At 48.8% G+C, this 17,885-nt stretch overlaps 1 protein-coding gene across 8 annotated transcripts in view; it reads left to right on the top strand.

The window, feature by feature from the left end:
- Window positions 1-443: 443 nt before the first annotated feature.
- The window catches only part of GBF1 (golgi brefeldin A resistant guanine nucleotide exchange factor 1), a 349,375-nt gene continuing 331,933 nt past the window's right edge, over window positions 444-17,885 (top strand). For 4 of the 8 annotated variants that reach the window (XM_069753291.1, XM_069753293.1, XM_069753289.1 and 1 more), the window contains exon 1: window positions 453-711. The gene's annotated coding sequence lies outside the window, so the exon portion shown is untranslated. Of the gene's footprint in view, window positions 712-17,885 lie in introns of all 8 variants that reach the window. The other 4 variants (XM_069753292.1, XM_069753294.1, XM_069753290.1 and 1 more) reach the window with 4 other exon arrangements.

Here is a 17,885-nt window from a genome sequence, read left to right as displayed (position 1 = left end):
CCGCAATGGCTCCTGGTACAGGATGGTAACAAAGTAGGAAAAATAATGGTTTCTCAGAAAAGAAGGGGTTAACTTAGGAGCATCTAGTTTATTTTGTGTGACCCCAGATCCTAGCCGCAGACTATTCCACCACACTGCTGCACTACACGCGTGACAGTCAGGGGAAGGTTCCACATCACGTCCCGTAGCAGCCCCTCCATCCGCATCACCCAGGAATACGTCACGGGCTGACCTCTGACCCCGCTGCGTACGCCAATCATGATTCTCCCAAAGACGGATTGGTAGTTCGGCATGCTAGTCCCGCCCTCGGTGCACCCGCCCACCTAACGCTGCAGCGTCCCCGCAGCACACACATTTGTCCCGCCTCCTTAGCCCCATCCGTTAGTTGATTGGACAACACGTCCGCTCGTCGCTCGTTAGGCTCCAGTGATTGGTGGAGAGCTGTGGTTTCCAGGTGTCGCGGTAGGCTGCGTTACCACGTCAGTGAAGTTTACAGGGAAGACTGGAGCCGGCTTCTCGCGGCCCGTGCTGTGGACGTGTCCCTGGTCGCCGCCTTCTACGTGTCTGTAGCCAGTGCCCGGCACAATAGTCCGAAGTGCCAAGAACATAGCGATGACTGATGTATTGTGGCCACTGTAGCTGAATGTGAAGCCAACGTCACCGCCGCTGCCTAGGCCGCCATTTTGGATCCAGGGTCAGTCCCACTGACAGGTAATATTGGGAGGCAGATTGCAGGGTAATGTTCCACAGCGCTGGCCGTGCCCAGGGCTCACCAGCCTCTGCACAGGCCCAATGCATGGCTGCCTCCTCCAGTGGCCCCTTGTTCCTGAGGAGTCTGCACTCTGTGCTTTATTACCTTACATCTAGTTAGTTTCTTAAAGGAATTTTCCATTTTTTTTCAAAATGAGGCTTCAGAAGATGATTATCTGTAGGGTCCCCTGAACCTGAGGTGGTTGGCATGTGCCTGGCTCTACTGGCTGGCGGTCTTCATACCTGGAACCCTGTAATGTAGAGTGTAAGCCCTCAAGGGCAGGGTGCTCGCCCCTCTGTACCAGTCTGTCAGTGTTAGTTTACTGTAAGTGATATCTGTAACTTGTATGTAAACTTCTCATGCACCATGGAATCAATGATGCAGTATAAATATTAATAATAGGGAGGTGGGTGGATTTAGGGGAAACGTGGCACCAGTAGTGGCCCAATAATTCCGGCACTGGATGTGTTGGGGCTCGTTCAGATGTCTGGTTTTCTGTACAAGTTCTGTCCGTATTTTCTCTACTACAGTCTGTGGGGCGGCTCCCACGCCTGAATTCTTCCCGGTCCAGTGTCTGCACTTGGCCTATTTTGACCAGAACCACAGATTAGTCACTAAATTCAAGTCTGAAATAATCAGACGACTCTCCAATGCCATCCGTGTGCTGCCGGTTTGATAAGAGAAGATGGAGGGTTTGTTTGAGAAAAACTAATGAAACTCGGACCATATTTTGCACGAGAAAAGTCCCTGCTGTCTGAATGAGGCCATAAACACATTACTTGTCCAGCAATGATGGTGTATTGCATCTGTGGTATCTGGGTCTGTATTATGGCACCGGGGCAATCCTACTGTTGGCCTCTGAGTTCACAAAGGTCTTATAATTAAAGGGCTTTTCCCACTAATAAAAGTATCTTTCTAAGATTTATTGATTAAAATGAAATTTCCACAATTGGATGTGTTTAAACAAAATGTTCCTGTGCTGAGATAATCTTATAAATGTGCCCCTGCTGTGTACTGTGCAATGGCCGTGTCTGACCGTACAGGAACATGGTCTGATCATACCAGAGCTGCTGGGCAGAGGGGGAGGCAAAAGACTATACAGACAGGACAGCATGGGATCACAGCTGGTTTATTTCTTTGAAGTAAACCGTTGTTTAAAAACAGGCAGGGAAATGTTTTATCTCACACAGAGAATCAGCTGTCCGGTCTGTATACTCTTTTGCTTCCTCCCCTCCCCAGGAGCTGTGGTATGATCAGACCATGATCCTGCACAGTCAGACACGGCCATTACACCAGTACACAGCAGGGCACATTTATAAGATTATCTCAGCACAGGAACATTTTGTTTTAATCACATCCAATTGTGGAAATTATTGTTGTTCCAAGATCTATTGTTTAAAATCAACTTTAGTTCATGGGAAAACCCCGTTAATTCTAAGAGACACATTGGTGTCATACTGATGCACGCATTACACCAATTCCTCCGAATGACGTGAGCCTACAGATATCACCTCTTCTGTGCATTTACACTACTTTAATGCATTTGGTGCATTCATAGGCACATAGATGCCTTAAAGTAACCATTCTGAACACATCTTCATGGAAATAAAAAACATATTCTGTAATGTTACAATTGGCCCCCAGTCATCAAAACTGTAAGACCGTTGGACTTAGGGCTCATTTACACATCCATGGCAATCAATCTGAGCACAAAGCGCTACATCACAGACTGTCCGTGGCTCTCCCAACCCGAGTGTGACAGCTTCATGTATCAGATATGTCTATGAAACCGTCACGCTTGGGCAGGAGACCCGAGGACAGTCCGTGCATTGCCATCCGATCTCTGCCCGATTTGCATGGATGTCTGAATGAGCCCTTGTACCTTATGGTTGTGTGTGTTTGACAGTAACCACAAGCACTATGTGCACTTAAGGTACCTTCACACATAACGATTTCGTTAACGATATTGTTGCAACGTCACGCTTTTGGTGACGTAGCAACGATCCCGCTAACTATCTCGTTATGTGTGACAGTGACCAACGATCAGGCCCCTGCTGGGAGATCGTTGGGGAATGATCAGGACCTTTTTTGGTCGCTGATCACCCCGCTGTCATTGCTGGATCGGCGTGTGTGACGCCGATCCAGGGATGTGTTCACTTGTAACCAGGGTAAATATCGGGTTACTAAGTGCAGGGCCGCGCTTAGTAACCCGATATTTACCCTGGTTACCATTGTAAAAGTTATAAAAAACAAACAAGAAAAAAAACAGTACATACTCACATTCCGATGTCTGTCACGTCCCCCGCCGTCAGCTTCTCTCCACTGACTGTCGTTGCCGGCCGTAAAGCAGAGCACAGCGGTGACGTCATCGCTGTGCTCTGCTTTACGGCCGGCGCTGACAGTCAGTGCGGTAAGCTGACGGCGGGGGACGTGACAGACATCAGAATGTGAGTATGTAGTGTTTTTGTTTTTTTTTTACTTTTACAATGGTTACCAGGATAAATATCGAGTTACTAAGCGCGGCCCTGCACTTAGTAACCCGATGTTTACCCTGGTTACCCGGGGACTTCGGCATCGTTGAAGACAGTTTCAACGATGCCAAAGTCTTTCCCCTGATCGTTGGTCGCTGGAGAGAGCTGTCTGTGTGACAGCTCTCCAGCGACCACACAACGATGTTGGTAAGTCGTTTAGTGTAACGGTACCTTTAGACTTGGGCAGGGATGTAATAAGACATGAGCTAGTCACAACTGTCTGGCTCATGCAGCTTTACCCACATAGTAGGCAAGTGCGGGAGCTGCCTGCTGTTTACATGCACTAGTCTGGTCTGTAAAGCAGACCAGAATAGTGCATGTTGTGATTTTTTTCTCTTAACACTCACCCCCCCCACGCAGACCATTGCACTGGCATCAGATTATATCTGTCACACAAAAGCATCACATGTTCATATACCGTATTTTGCAAATTATAAGACACATCGAGCCATAAGACGCACCCCAAACTTTCGTGAGGAAAAATAGGAACTGTATTTTTTTTATTATAAAATGGTGGTGTCTTCTACTCCGCTTTTACGGTAGCTTACTGGGGAGGGGCAGCTGCGGTGGAGCGGGGTCCCAAGAGGCTGTGTTGCCACTGCAGGAAGCTGGCAGTAGTGGGGTGATGCTGAGAGGAGGGGGTGTTTGGCCGTGCGAAGCTGTGGCAAGCTCCGGACTTTCCCAAAGTTCACCGCAGTGTAAAGGATGGAAAGTGCGGGGGGAACTCTCAGGCTATGTGTCCGCATTGCGGATTCGTGTTCAGATTTTTCCGCACCGTTTTTGAAAAATCTGCAGGTAAAACGCAATGCGTTTTATATGCAGATTTACCGCTCCGGATCCGCAGCAAAATTCACAACGTGTGCACCTACCCTCAACATTTTCTGAATGCCTCGAGTTCGCTGCAGATTCGCATCACCGAATACCCCCATCCAGCAGCAACCCTGCCTCCTGAGATCCTGCTGCACCGCAGCCGCCCCCCTCATCTCGGTAACCTATATTCAGATTATAAATTGAGAAACCACTGATTTTGCTGGGGAAGGCTGCAGCCACGCAGTTAGACCAGAGTCTCACTACTGTATAACACGGCCGAGTGCAATGCCATAAAACATCACATAGCACTCTGCCCAGTGTTACTCTATAGGGAGATCTCATCTGTGATTTTCTCGTGCCGATTATGCATGCTGCGAAGGGCAGCGAGACTGCTCACTCGCAGCAATACAATATCATTCTCCATCTCCTTGGCACCTGTGCTGCGATTCTCTCATGGGGCACTGACACTCAGATCACGCTCGCAGCAGAGATGAGTGTCATTAGCATATCACCTCTGATGCTCTCGCATTGTGTGCCATACCCTCGTGTGACTCCGGCCTTAAGGTACCGTCACATTTAGCGACGCTGCAGCGATCTAGACAACGATGCCGATCGCTGCAGCGTCGCTGGAGAGCTGCCACACTAATTTAGGACTTGAGTCATGCATGTGTAAAAGTACCGTCACACATAACGATATCGTTGCTTTTTGTGACGTAGCAACGATATCGTTAACGAAATCGTTATGCGTGTCAGCGACCAACGATCAGGCCCCTGCTGGGAGATCGTTGGTCACTGTGGAAAGTCCAGAACTTTATTTCGTCTCTGGATCTCCCGCAGACATCGCTGAATCGGCGTGTGTGACGCCGATTCAGCGATGTCTTCACTGGTAACCAGGGTAAACATCGGGTTACTAAGCGCAGGGCCGCGCTTAGTAACCCGATGTTTACCCTGGTTACCATTGTAAATGTAAAAAAACCCAAAAAAACACTACATACTTACATTCCGGTGTCTGGTCACGTCCCTCGCCTTCAGCTTCCCACACTGACTGAGCGCCGGCTGGCGCTCACAGTCAGTGCGGGAAGCTGAAGGCGAGGGACGTGACCAGACACCGGAATGTAAGTATGTAGTGTTTTTTTTTTTTTTTTTTACATTTACAATAGTAACCAGGGTAAACATCGGGTTACTAAGCGCGGCCCTGCGCTTAGTAACCCGATGTTTACCCTGGTTACCAGTGAAGACATCGCTGAATCGGCGTCACACACGCCGATTCAGCGATGTCTGCGGGAGATCCAGCGACGAAATAAAGTCCTGGACTTTCCCCAGCGACCAACGATCTCCCAGCAGGGGCCTGATCGTTGGTCGCTGTCACGCATAACGATTTCGTTAACGATATCGTTGCTACGTCACAAAAAGCAACAATATCGTTAATGATATCGTTATGTGTGACGGTACCTTTACACATGCATGACTCAAGTCCTAAATAATGTTTTCCCTTTCGCCACGACAGCACCCCACTGGAGAGAGGGATCCGCCCCGCAGGAACAGGAAACCTACCGAGAAATAAAAGGGGGCGGTCCGCCTCTCCTCCTCAGTTTAGGTTTCCTGTTCCTGCGGGAACAATCCAGGAACGACAGGACTACAGGACATACCTGGGCTAGCATGCCGCCTGCGCGGTATCCTTGAGAACGGCAGGGGCTGCAGCTCAGAAGCAGCGTCGGGGGAGTTCCGTTAGACGGCTCCCTCCTCAGCTGGTGGATGGAGCAGACGGCCGGGTCCAGGGAGGGCCGCCCGGCGTCTTCTCCGGCGTGCGGTGCGGCAAGGAGCCGGATAAGAGAACCTCCATTGCGGTCCGGCGCTGAATCCCGGACCGCGCATGCGCCGACCGCCGCAATACTGGCTACCCTGGAACTGAAGGAGTCACTTCCGGGGCGCCTAGGCCGGATCTGGGGCGGGGGAGCCAGCGGCAACCCGCGCATGCGCATTGCGCAGCGGGGAAAAAAAAAAAAAAAAAGAGGAAAAAGGGCGCACTATTTAAAAATGCCCAGAAACAATAATGCGGCGATGCAGAGATGTCATCCCCAGGTGCCATGGACCCCACAGCTGGAGATCCAGTGCCCCCCACCAAAGATCACACCAAAGGATCCTCGGAGTCCGCTCGTAAGAGTGACGGTTCCAGAACAGGATCTCGGCCTTCTGATCCGGTACTATTCGCTTCACTGGGTGAGTGTTTAAACTCTGCCTATTAAGCTGACGCTGTCTCCCTATTTCTCTCTCTTTTCTCTCTCTCTCGCTACTTATTACACCCAGTCTAAAAAACGACAAAAGTCCAAGCATAAGGAATGTGCCTTGTGTAGCCAGCCCCTTCCGGACTCATACCCCAAAAAACTGTGCAAAGACTGTTTCAAGGAAACAACTCAGGGAGCGACAGTGTCCGTTACGGGCCATTATTAGAGAGGAGCTTAAAAATATGACCCAGGAAAAACCGCGTAAAGCTAAGTCCAAAACACCAACACTTATGTCAGACTCCGAAAGTGACCAGACGGTACTGTAAGAAGCCTCCCTATCATCATCAATCATCATCAGAAATCGAGGGGCGTTCATGTTTCCCCTTAGACAGTGTGGACAACTTGGTAAAATCAATCCGCAATACCATGGGGTGTGAGGAGGTAAAGGGTGCGCAAACCACGCAGGAAATTATGTTTGCGGGTTTGGCAGAGAGAAAGAGGAGATGTTTTCCGGTTATACCAGCGGTGAAAGCATTAATTAAAAGAGTGGGAGAAGCAGGATCAAAGAAGCTTTTTGCCCTCCGCGTCTAAACGTAAATATCCGTTTAGTGATGAGGAGCTCCTTACATGGACCAAAGTGCCTAAGGTCGATGCAGCCGTAGCTTCTACCTCCAAGCAATCCACTCTGCCTGTGGAGGATGCGGGACTTCTGGTCGATCCATTAGATCGCAAAGCTGAATCATCCCTTAAGCGATCTTGGGAGGCGGCTACTGGAATTTTTAAACCTGCAGTAGCCAGCACCTGCGCTGCCCGGTCAATGATCATTTGGATTGATCAGTTGGACCAGCAGATCGAAAATAAAGTTTCGAGAGAGAAACTTCGAGCGGCCATCCCCTTAATACGTGGAGCAGCAGCTTTTATGGCGGACGCATCTGCCGACTCTCTTCGGTTAGCAGCGAGATCCGCAGGTCTTGTGAATAATGCAAGACGCGCACTTTGGATGAAAAGCTGGAAAGGGGACGCGCAGTCTAAATCCAAAATATGCGCAATCCCATGCGAGGGTGAGTACCTCTTTGGCAAGACCTTAGATGAGATACTCAAAAAGGCAAAGGACAGGAAGAAAGCTTTCCCTGATTCCTCTATTCCCTTTTACAGGAGAGCCTTTAAGAGGAGACCGTTTGGTAAAAGGAGGCAAACGGATAGGTCTACAACATGGACTACTAAAGAGGACAGGCAAAGAGGTACCATGTTTAGTAGACCCAACCCCCCAAAAGACAATAAATTCTGAGGATATACCAGTAGGGGGCAGACTGAAATTTTTCGCCACCCAATGGGAAAAAGTAACATCTAGCTCGTGGGTTTTAAACATCATCCGAGATGGAATTAAACTACAATTCTCTCGTGTTCCCCACGAGTCATATATTATAACATCCCTCAGCTCGCCCGCACAACAGCAGGCTCTAGAGCTAGAAATTCAAACCCTATTATCAAAGCGGGTTTTAGTCCAAGTCCCCGAGGGACAGGAAGGCAGAGGATTCTACTCTCCCTTATTCCTAATTTCTAAACCCGACGGTTCTTTCAGGACCATCATAAACCTTAAAAAGCTCAATTCATTTGTCAAAAACCATACATTTAAGATGGAATCCATTAGATCCACTATAAAACTCCTCTTTCCAAACTGTATGATGGGGGGCATTGATTTGAAAGATGCTTATTATCATCTCCCTATCCATGACAGATACCAAAAGTACCTCAGAGTAGCAGTGACAATCAACGGCGAGATTCATCATTTCCAATATACAGCCATGCCCTTCGGCCTTTCAACAGCACCGAGGATCTTTACCAAGATAATGCTAGAGGTGATGGCCTACCTTCGCCAAAAAGAAACCTTAATTGTTCCCTATCTGGATGACTTTTTGGTCATTGGAAATTCAGTTACTCAATGTGCTGATCGTTTGGCTCATGCAATTTCCTCTCTACAGGATTTAGGCTGGCTAATCAGTACCAACAAATCCAGACTCACTCCGCTATCCTGCCAGGCGTTCTTGGGGTTCCATCTAGACTCCGTATCTCAAAAGTGTCTCCTGCCTCAGGTAAAAATACTACTGATCAAACACAAAGTCCTAGCGGCGATAAACAATCCACGTATATCCCTAACGGTACCGTCACACTATAACATTTCGATCGCTACGACGGTACGATTCGTGACGTTCCAGCGATATCGTTACGATATCGCTGTGTCTGACACGCAGCAGCGATCAGGAATCCTGCTGAGAATCGTACGTCGTAGCAGATCGTTTAGAACTTTCTTTCATCGCTGGATCTCCCGCTGTCATCGCTAGATCGGTGTGTGTGACACCGATCTAGCGATGCGATCCAGCGATGCGTTCGCTTGTAACCAGGGTAAACATCGGGTAACTAAGCGCAGGACCGCGCTTAGTTACCCGATGTTTACCCTGGTTACAAGCGTTAAACTAAAAAAAAAACAAACAGCACATACTTACATTCTGGTGTCCGTCAGGTCCCTTGCCGTCTGCTTCCCGCACTGTGACTGCCGGCCGTAAAGTGAAAGCAGAGCACAGCGGCTGTGCTTTCACTTTCACTTTACGGCCGGCAGTCACTGAGTGCGGGAAGCAGACTGCAAGGGACCTGACGGACACCAGAATGTAAGTATGTGCTGTTTGTTTTTTTTTTTAGTTTAACGCTTGTAACCAGGGTAAACATCGGGTAACTAAGCGCGGTCCTGCGCTTAGTTACCCGATGTTTACCCTGGTTACCCAGGGACCTCGGCATCGTTGGTCGCTGGAGAGCTGTCTGTGTGACAGCTCCCCAGCGACCACACTACGATTTACCTACGATCACGGCCAGGTCATATCGCTGGTCGTGATCGTAGGTAAATCGTATAGTGTGACGGTACCCTAAGACAAGCTATGTCCTTACTAGGATCCCTTATCTCTTGTATACCTGCGGTAAAATGGGCTCAACATCATACCCGTACACTGCAACACCAGATTTTACAAGAAGATAGACGGTTATCTGGTCACCTAAATGTGAAAATAACCTTATCTCAGGAAGTTTTAACTTCCTTAACGTGGTGGCTGAATTCAGACCATTTAATGAGTGGTGTTCCATGGATAATAACGCCATCTCATACCATAACCACGGACGCCAGTCCTCATGGATGGGGCGCTCATATGGGGAATGATTTTTGCCAAGGGCTTTGGAACATGGAGGAAAGCTGCTATTCCTCTAATGTTAAAGAATTAAATGCAGTAAAATACGCCTTATGCCATTTTCTCCCACAGCTACGAGGGAAAGACGTCAGAATCCTTTCTGACAACACCACCACAGTGGCGTATCTAAACAGGCAAGGAGGCACGCGATCAGAGACTCTGATGTCTTCTGCTACAGAAATCCTGAATCTAGCAGAAAGTCACCTAACATCCCTTACTGCACTGCACATAAGAGGGGAAAACAACCAGCAGGCAGACTTCTTAAGTCGACACACCTTGAAACAAGGAGAGTGGTGCCTAAACCAGCAGATTTTTCGGGATATAGTATCCCTATGGGGTCAACCTCAAGTAGATCTCTTCGCCACAAGAAGAAACAAAAAAGTCCGGAAATTTGCCTCCCTATCTCTAGCGGATCATCCGGACATTCTGGACTCTCTCCAAGCCCCTTGGCAGTTCAGTCTAGCATATGCTTTTCCGCCGATCATACTGCTGCCCCAAGTCATTCGCAAAATCAGAACCGAAGGAGCGAGGGTGATACTAATAGCTCCATTCTGGCCCAAGAGACCATGGTTCTCGTGGCTGCAAACCATGTCGGTCTCAGATCCTTGGGTCCTCCCCTCAACACCCAATCTTCTCTTCCAGGGTCCGTTTTTCCACCCTCAAGTGGACAGTCTACATCTCACGGCCTGGAATTTGAGAGGCAGATGCTAAAATCAAGGGGGTTCTCGGAGGGATTGATAAACATGCTCCTCCAGAGTAGAAAACCTTCCACTACAAAAATTTACACAAAAATATGGAAGAAATTCCTACAATTCCATACATCTTCAAACACCTCAGAAATTCCGATACAGTCTATCCTGGAATTTCTTCAAAAAGGGAGAGAACTAGGTTTAACTACAAACACCTTAAAAGTTCATGTTTCAGCACTAGGAGCTCTCTATGGCCATAACATTGCGGGGAATAGATGGGTATCCCGATTTATTACAGCCTGTGAACGGATAAATCCAGTTAATATACCTAGAGTTCCTCCCTGGGATCTAAACTTAGTTTTACAAGCCCTAACAGACTCTCCATTCGAACCAATAGATTCAATACCAATCAAGATCCTATCACTAAAAACGGCCCTCTTGGTAGCACTGACTTCAGCCAGGAGAATCAGTGACATCCAAGCACTCTCTATAGATCCACCTTTCCTGCTAACTTTTCAGGATAAGTTGGTCCTTAAACCAGACCCTTCCTACCTTCCCAAAGTAGCTAAGACATTCCATAGGTCTCAGGAAATAATCTTGCCCACTTTCTTCAGTAATCCTTCCACTCCTGAAGAACAAAAGTACCACACTCTAGATGTTAAAAGAGTAGTGTTAAAGTACATTGAAAGAACTTGTAGCTGGCGACAGTGTAGGGGTCTGTTTATTTCCTTCCAGGGTCACAAGAAGGGTCATGGAATAACGAAAAGCACGTTATCCCGGTGGATCAGAGAGTCTATCAGACTGGCCTATTCCGCGAGTAAAGAAAACCCTCCGGAAGGCATAACAGCGCACTCTACCAGAGCTATGGCATCCTCCTGGGCAGAAAGGGGAGAGGTTCCAATTGAGACTATATGTAAGGCGGCAACTTGGTCAAATCCCTCTACATTCTATAATCACTATAGGCTTGACCTATCGTCAACTTCTGACCTAGACTTTGGCAGGACTGTCCTCAGCACGGTGGTCCCCCCCTAGGTGATGGTCTCTGTAAGATCTCCAGTGGGGTGCTGTCGTGGCGAAAGGGAAAAAGCCAGATTACTCACCGGTAATACTCTTTTAGTGAGTCCACGACAGCACCCTCTTATATCCCTCCCTATATTAATATAGTACTTACTATTGAGTAAAATTCTTTTAATCATATATGAGCAAATAAGTTTGAAAATGAAATAAATTATATTTGCCTAATACTGGCGGTCCTCCGGGTACTCTGAAATCAAAACTGAGGAGGAGAGGCGGACCGCCCCCTTTTATTTCTCGGTAGGTTTCCTGTTCCTGCGGGGCGGATCCCTCTCTCCAGTGGGGTGCTGTCGTGGACTCACTAAAAGAGTATTACCGGTGAGTAATCCGGCTTTTCTTTTCCACCTTATAGCAAATCTGTAATCAGGTTTTTGCCATCTAATCTTTAGAGCAGCGTAATGTACAGAGACCATGATTCCAGAGATGTCACTTGGCTGATGGCTGTAGTTTTGCTAGTCACTGTTATATCAACATGCGATTATCACTAGATGACTAAGGGTACCGTCACACTATACGATTTACCTACGATCACGACCAGGGATACGACCTGGCCGTGATCGTAGGTAAATCGTAGTGTGGTCGCTGGGGAGCTGTCACACAGACAGCTCTCCAGCGACCAACGATGCCGAGGTCCCCGGGTAACCAGGGTAAACATCGGGTTACTAAGCTCAGGACCGCGCTTAGTAACCCGATGTTTACCCTGGTTACCAGCGTAAATGTAAAAAAAAACAAACAGCACATACTTAAATTCCGGTGTCCGTCAGGTCCCTTGCCGTCTGCTTCCCGCACTCATTGACTGCCGGCCGTAAAGTGAAAGCACAGCACAGCGGTGACGTCACGTGGGAGACACAACATATAATGGGTGTATGTGTCTATCGTGAAGGGGTTAACGGGGACTGTATAATTAAAAAATGACCTATTTAATTAGATGGCGATCCGATAGCTGCTACTGCATCGGCAGCGTCATCTTGCTAGAGAAAAAAAAAAAAAATATGGTAGCATGCCGATAGCTACTGCGCAGGCACGGCCAGTGCCATTTTCAAACTGAAACTGTGAATTTATGGATACCATCATAGAAAATAATTAAATACACATTATAGATGCGATCACGCTGCAGCGTAGGTAAGGCGCCTGCAAAAGGGGATTTTTTTTTCAATATGTAAATATATTCATTATGTAAAATAGGGGGCAGGGATCAGTGACCTGTCAGAAGTCATAGTGATAAATACCTAACCAGAGCACAACTTGAAGACCCCCCTCCACAGGCCGCCCCGGAGCACGAGCATATCATTACCTCAAAACCTGAAAATAAAGATTAAACAACAACCACAAGAATTTCTTCAGCCAATGTATCATTTTAATCAGTATAACGGCGCCAACCTGACACTGTCTGTAGGTTACTCAGCACAATCCTGCTGACATGTTCCCTTTAACAGGAACAGTGAAGATAAGGTCTGGAAGACCAAGCAAAATTTCAGTGGGAGCTGTTCGTTGAATTGCTAGAGGCGCAAAACAGAACCCCTGCTTAACTGTAAAAAATCATCAGAAAGATTTAGCAGACTCTGAAGTTGTGGTACATTGTTCTACTGTTCAGAGACAACTGCACAAATATGGCCTTCATGGGAGAGTCATCGAACATCTATACAAGTCTGATTCATTTTGGAAACAAGTCATGTGGGCCGATGTTATTTAACATAATATAACTCTTTGCCAACAACGATTGAGGGTATGTGCACACGGTGCGGATTTGCTGCAGATCCGCAGCGTTTCCGCAGCTGCGTGTCCGCAGCCGTTTCCCATGAGTTTACAGTTCAATGTAAACCTATGGGAAGCCAAAAACGCTGTGCACATGCTGCGGAAAAAAACGTGCGGAAACACAGCGGTTTACATTCCGCAGTATGTCACTTCTTTCTGCGGATTCCACAGCGGTTTTACAGCTGCCCCTATGGAAAACCTCAGTGAAAACCGCAGAAAAAACGCGTTAAATCTTCGATAAAACTGCAGCAAAAACACAGCGTTTTTGCCCTGCAGATTTATCAAATCTGCTGCGGAAAAATCCACAGTGGCCAAGAATATGTGTGCACATACCCTTAAGGCTAAGTTCACACTGCGTTAGTGCAGTCCGTTCAACACATCCGTTAAACGGACTGCACTAACAAAAGTACCGACGCTTGCATCGCGCTAGCGCAGATGGAGCATCTGCTAGCTCCATCTGCGCTAGCAGTGACGGACCTGTAAACGCTGCAGCCCGCGTCTCGGGTCTGTCACTCAATGATGGCACATCGCTAGCGCATGCCCATTGTGGGCGTGCGCTAGCGATGCGTCCGCCATTGAAAGTAATGGCGGCGTTAATGGACTACGTTATGCCGCGGTGTAACGTAGTCCGTTAAACGGGTCACACTAACGCAGTGTGAACCCAGCCTAAGGTATGTATGGGGGAAGAAAAAAAAAAAGGGCTCAGAATTTCAGGAAAAGGAACATATCGCCATCCATTGAGCATGGAGGTGGATCAGTCATGCGTTGGGGCTGTGTTGCAGCCAATGTCATGGGGAACATTTCACGGGTAGAGAGAAGAATGGATTACCGTAATTTAAATTTCAACAAATTCTTGATGCAAACAGAACGCCATCTGTAAAAAGAAAACAACAAAAAAAACTGAAGTTGAAAAAAGGATTGCGTCTACAAATGTATAATGACCTTAATCAAAATCCATAGTAGACTTCCTCAAAAGGTGCAAGCTGAAGGTTTTACAGTTGCCCTCACAGACACCTATTCTAAACAAAAAGCGTTTACAAGCTGTGATACTTTAAAAAGGGTTGCTACTAAGTTCTAATCATGCAGGGTGTTCAAACTTTTGCATTGGCCCATTTTCCTTTTTGGGTACCATTTTATGGGGTAAATACTGTTTCCCATATACTTTTTTTTTTTTTTGTATTGATAGACAAATACGTATACGTGATAGATAACATGTTATCGGAGCAAGTTTGCTCATCGCTAGTTGATACATACATTTGTTTGCAAAGTGAGAACCATTTTTATTGGTAAAATTGGTATTTTCTTTCTTTAGAGAACACATTGCACTACTTTGAAAGTGCACTATATTATCCCAGCCTTTGTTATACTGACAGGTACCCTACTTGACCCAGTTTCTGGCAGGATCTAATAGAATGGTTTTTAAGGCCTCATTGAGACATCCATTTTTCGTGTTCAACTGCTTTCCATAGTTTTCACGGATGGCACTCATACCAGTGATAATCTATTTAGCCATTCACATGTCTGTGATTTTTCACAGACCGATCGGTCCATGAAAAATCATGGAGCCATTTCAGATTTCAATCTGAGGGTCGGATCAAAATTGGCAATCCAAGTCTATGGGTCCGTGAAAAAGTTGGATTGCAGTTGAACAATATCCAAGTGTTGGTCCGATTTTTCACGGACTATCAGAGGAGCAGGTGGAGAAACTTTTCTTTCTTTTTCGTTACATATGAGAAATACTGATGGTCTGATCACTCATCGGTCTGGTCCACTAGTGAAGGCCAGAGATTGGAATAGTTATACCTATTACACCTGGTATATACAGCTCCTAAATCTCTCCATACAATGAGAGTGGGAGCAAGTAATGTATGCCCAAAATGCGGGATGGGTCCCACTGATATTTCTCCTTTGCCTCATTGGGGGACACAGGACCATGACCATGGGTTATGCTGCTGTCACTAGGAGGCTGACACTAAGCTGAGACAAAAAAGGGTTAGCTCCTCCCCTGCAGTATACACCCTCATGCTGGCTTCCAGAGACCCAGTTTAAGCTTAGTGTCCGTAGGAGGCACACTGATTTTTAACCCCTATGGGTTTTTTTCTTTTTCTTTTTTCTTTTATCTATTCCGGACGAAGGGGGCGACGGATTCTTCTAAGGTCCGATCTCCCCCGAATCAACAACAGGCGAGCACGGGAGTTTCACCTCACCGTATCCTCTCCTGCGACGTGGGAGCCACTGCCTGAGCTGTCCTTTTTTGGGCGACGGTTTCTCCCCTAATGGGCCCCGATCTCCCCTTTTGTTATACAGACGAGCACTGGTGTTCTTACCTCCAGTATCCTCCTCTGCAGCCAGGCCTTTTTATTGCCGGACATCTGCCCTGTCCACCAGGTCCTACCCTCGGCTGTACAGTGGCTTTATCCCCGTGGCGTCCGTGCAGACCACACTGCATCACCAATGTGACTTGTGACTCAGGTGGTGGACGGTTCCTCTCCACCCCCCATCTGGGGCCGGTGGATAGAGGCTTCCCAACCCCTGCACCGTTCCTATTGCATGGCACACCCCTCCATATCAGGGTAAGTGCCAGGTGGGGGGATTGTGGGGGGGGTCGCCAGCGGTCAGGAGGGCTCCTCATCCCTGGGACACCATCTGCAGGCTGTTTCCGTCATTGGGCGGTGTCCCCGTCTTTTTCCGGCGCTTGCGACCGCGCGCCGCGCCGGGCCGAGGCCGCAAATTTAGCCCCCGGCTTCGGCCTAGCCGCTGGTCGCCGCCGTTAAGCTCCGCCCACTCCGACGCGTCACAGCGGCGCCGCCTCCCCGCTCCTGGCGCTTCTCGCAGCCGCCGAGATCTCTCCCCTGATCTCGGCGGCCATCTTGGTCACTCTCCTCAGCGCCGCAGCTCCTGCCTGTCGCATCTCCGGTGTGTCAGTGGCCACGTGCAGCCGGCTTCCTCTTCTCAGAGAGGAATTCTCAGCAGTTCGTCTCTCCTGGATAGCGGGACACAGGACCGGGGTAAGGAGACTTCCTTAGCTCCCCTCTGCAGCGCCGCCCTCTCTTCCCAGTTCGGGAGGACTTGGTTACACTATATAGACCCTGTAATTTTTTCTGCATTAGAATCATGTCGCAGTCAAGGTCTAAAAAATCCTCTAAGGTGCATACAACCTTTTTTTCTGCGTGTACCACCTGCCAGGCCCCACTACCCAGGCCCCAAAGCTCTCCCCTCTGCCCTGCCTGCGATGCCCCATGTGCCCAGGAGCCCTCCACCGCCACCGACCCTGGTGTACCTAGCCCCCCCCCGTGGGTCGCCTCGCTTTCACAGTCCGTGGATTTTTTAGCTAACGCCATCAAATCCATTCAAAATCCTCCCGGGGAACGAGGCAATCCGTTACAGGTTTTAAGAGATCCCTCCATAGCAGGGGAATCGTCGGCCAGCAGGGGCCGCTCTCCTCTTAAGGAGGCACGGTCGTCCAGAAAACGGACCCGTACTACCTCTCCTGAGCGTTCACCCCGCCATTCAGACTCTGGCAGCTCCACCTCTCGTTCTCCCTCTTTGGGGGCTCGCAGCGTTCAAGACTCTGAACATGAGTCCGAGATATCTTTGGACCCGGAGGCTCCGGAGTTCAGAGCCACGGTTGACTCCCTCATTGTAGCAGTCAATCACGCACTGAAGGTGGATGACTATTCTAATTCCGCACCGGAACACACGGTCTCCTTTTCCAGAACCAAGCGTTCTCACAAATCTTTTGCCTCTCATCCAGCCTTCCTGGATATAGTCAGGCGTCACAGGGAGCGCCCAGACAAGCGCTTCACGGGTAAGAAGGACTTGGTTTCCAAGTATCCCTTCTCAGCTGATCTCGTGAAAGACTGGACGGATCCCCCAACTGTAGATCCGCCGGTCTCGCGCCTGGCCTCTAAGACTCTTCTCTCAGTTCCGGAGGGCGCTTCAATTAAGAGCCCCACCGAACGCCAGATAGACTCTCTAGCTCGCTCTGTGTACGAAGCCTCTGGCTCGTCCCTGTCTCCCTCCTTCGCCGCGGCTTGGGTGTCCAAGGCTATGGTTTCCTGGGCGGATGCCCTAGCGAAATCCATTAATGAGCAGGATCTCCCCTCTGAAATGGCGGACCTGGCTAAGCAGCTAGCCATGGCCAGTGATTATGTTATGTTCGCATCTCTCGACGCGGCGAATTGCGCAGCTTCGGCGGCTTCCAACGCAATCGCTATTCGAAGGGCCCTTTGGCTCAGAGATTGGCGCGCAGATTCTTCCTCTAAGAAATCCCTGATTTCTCTCCCTTTTCAAAGCGGGCGTCTTTTTGGCGAAAAGCTTGACCAGCTTATTTCCGACGCCACAGGGGGAAAGAGCAAGTTTCTTCCCCAACAGAGGCCCAAGGCGGCTTTCCAGCACCAGCCTTATTTTCGTTTTCGGCCCTTTCGTACCAGCTCTGCCTGGTCCAATCCCTCCGGCCTTCCCAGATCGGACCGTTCCGCCCGCGCAGACAGAGACGCTCGTCCATCCTTCAGACCTAATCCTTCCTGGCGCGGGAAACCGAGGCAGCCCAGAACCAGAGGTTCGAGACCCCCCAGATTCCCTTCACAATGACTCGGGAACGGCGCCAGCCGATACCAGCAGAGTAGGCGGTCGTCTACTCCTTTTTCAGCAAGCCTGGCTCTCCGTCGTTCTCGACGAGTGGGTCAGGGATCTGGTATCATCTGGCTACAAGATAGAGACGCCAGTCTTCTTGGCTGGGGGGCGGTGTTTCTTCACCACTCGGCCCAGGGCCGTTGGACTGTTCGGGAATCCAGTCTCCCCATCAACATTCTGGA

This window comes from Ranitomeya imitator, chromosome 2, assembly GCF_032444005.1.
Source record: "Ranitomeya imitator isolate aRanImi1 chromosome 2, aRanImi1.pri, whole genome shotgun sequence".
Classification (NCBI taxonomy): domain Eukaryota; kingdom Metazoa; phylum Chordata; class Amphibia; order Anura; family Dendrobatidae; genus Ranitomeya; species Ranitomeya imitator.
This window is presented reverse-complemented; position numbering and strand designations above follow the sequence as displayed.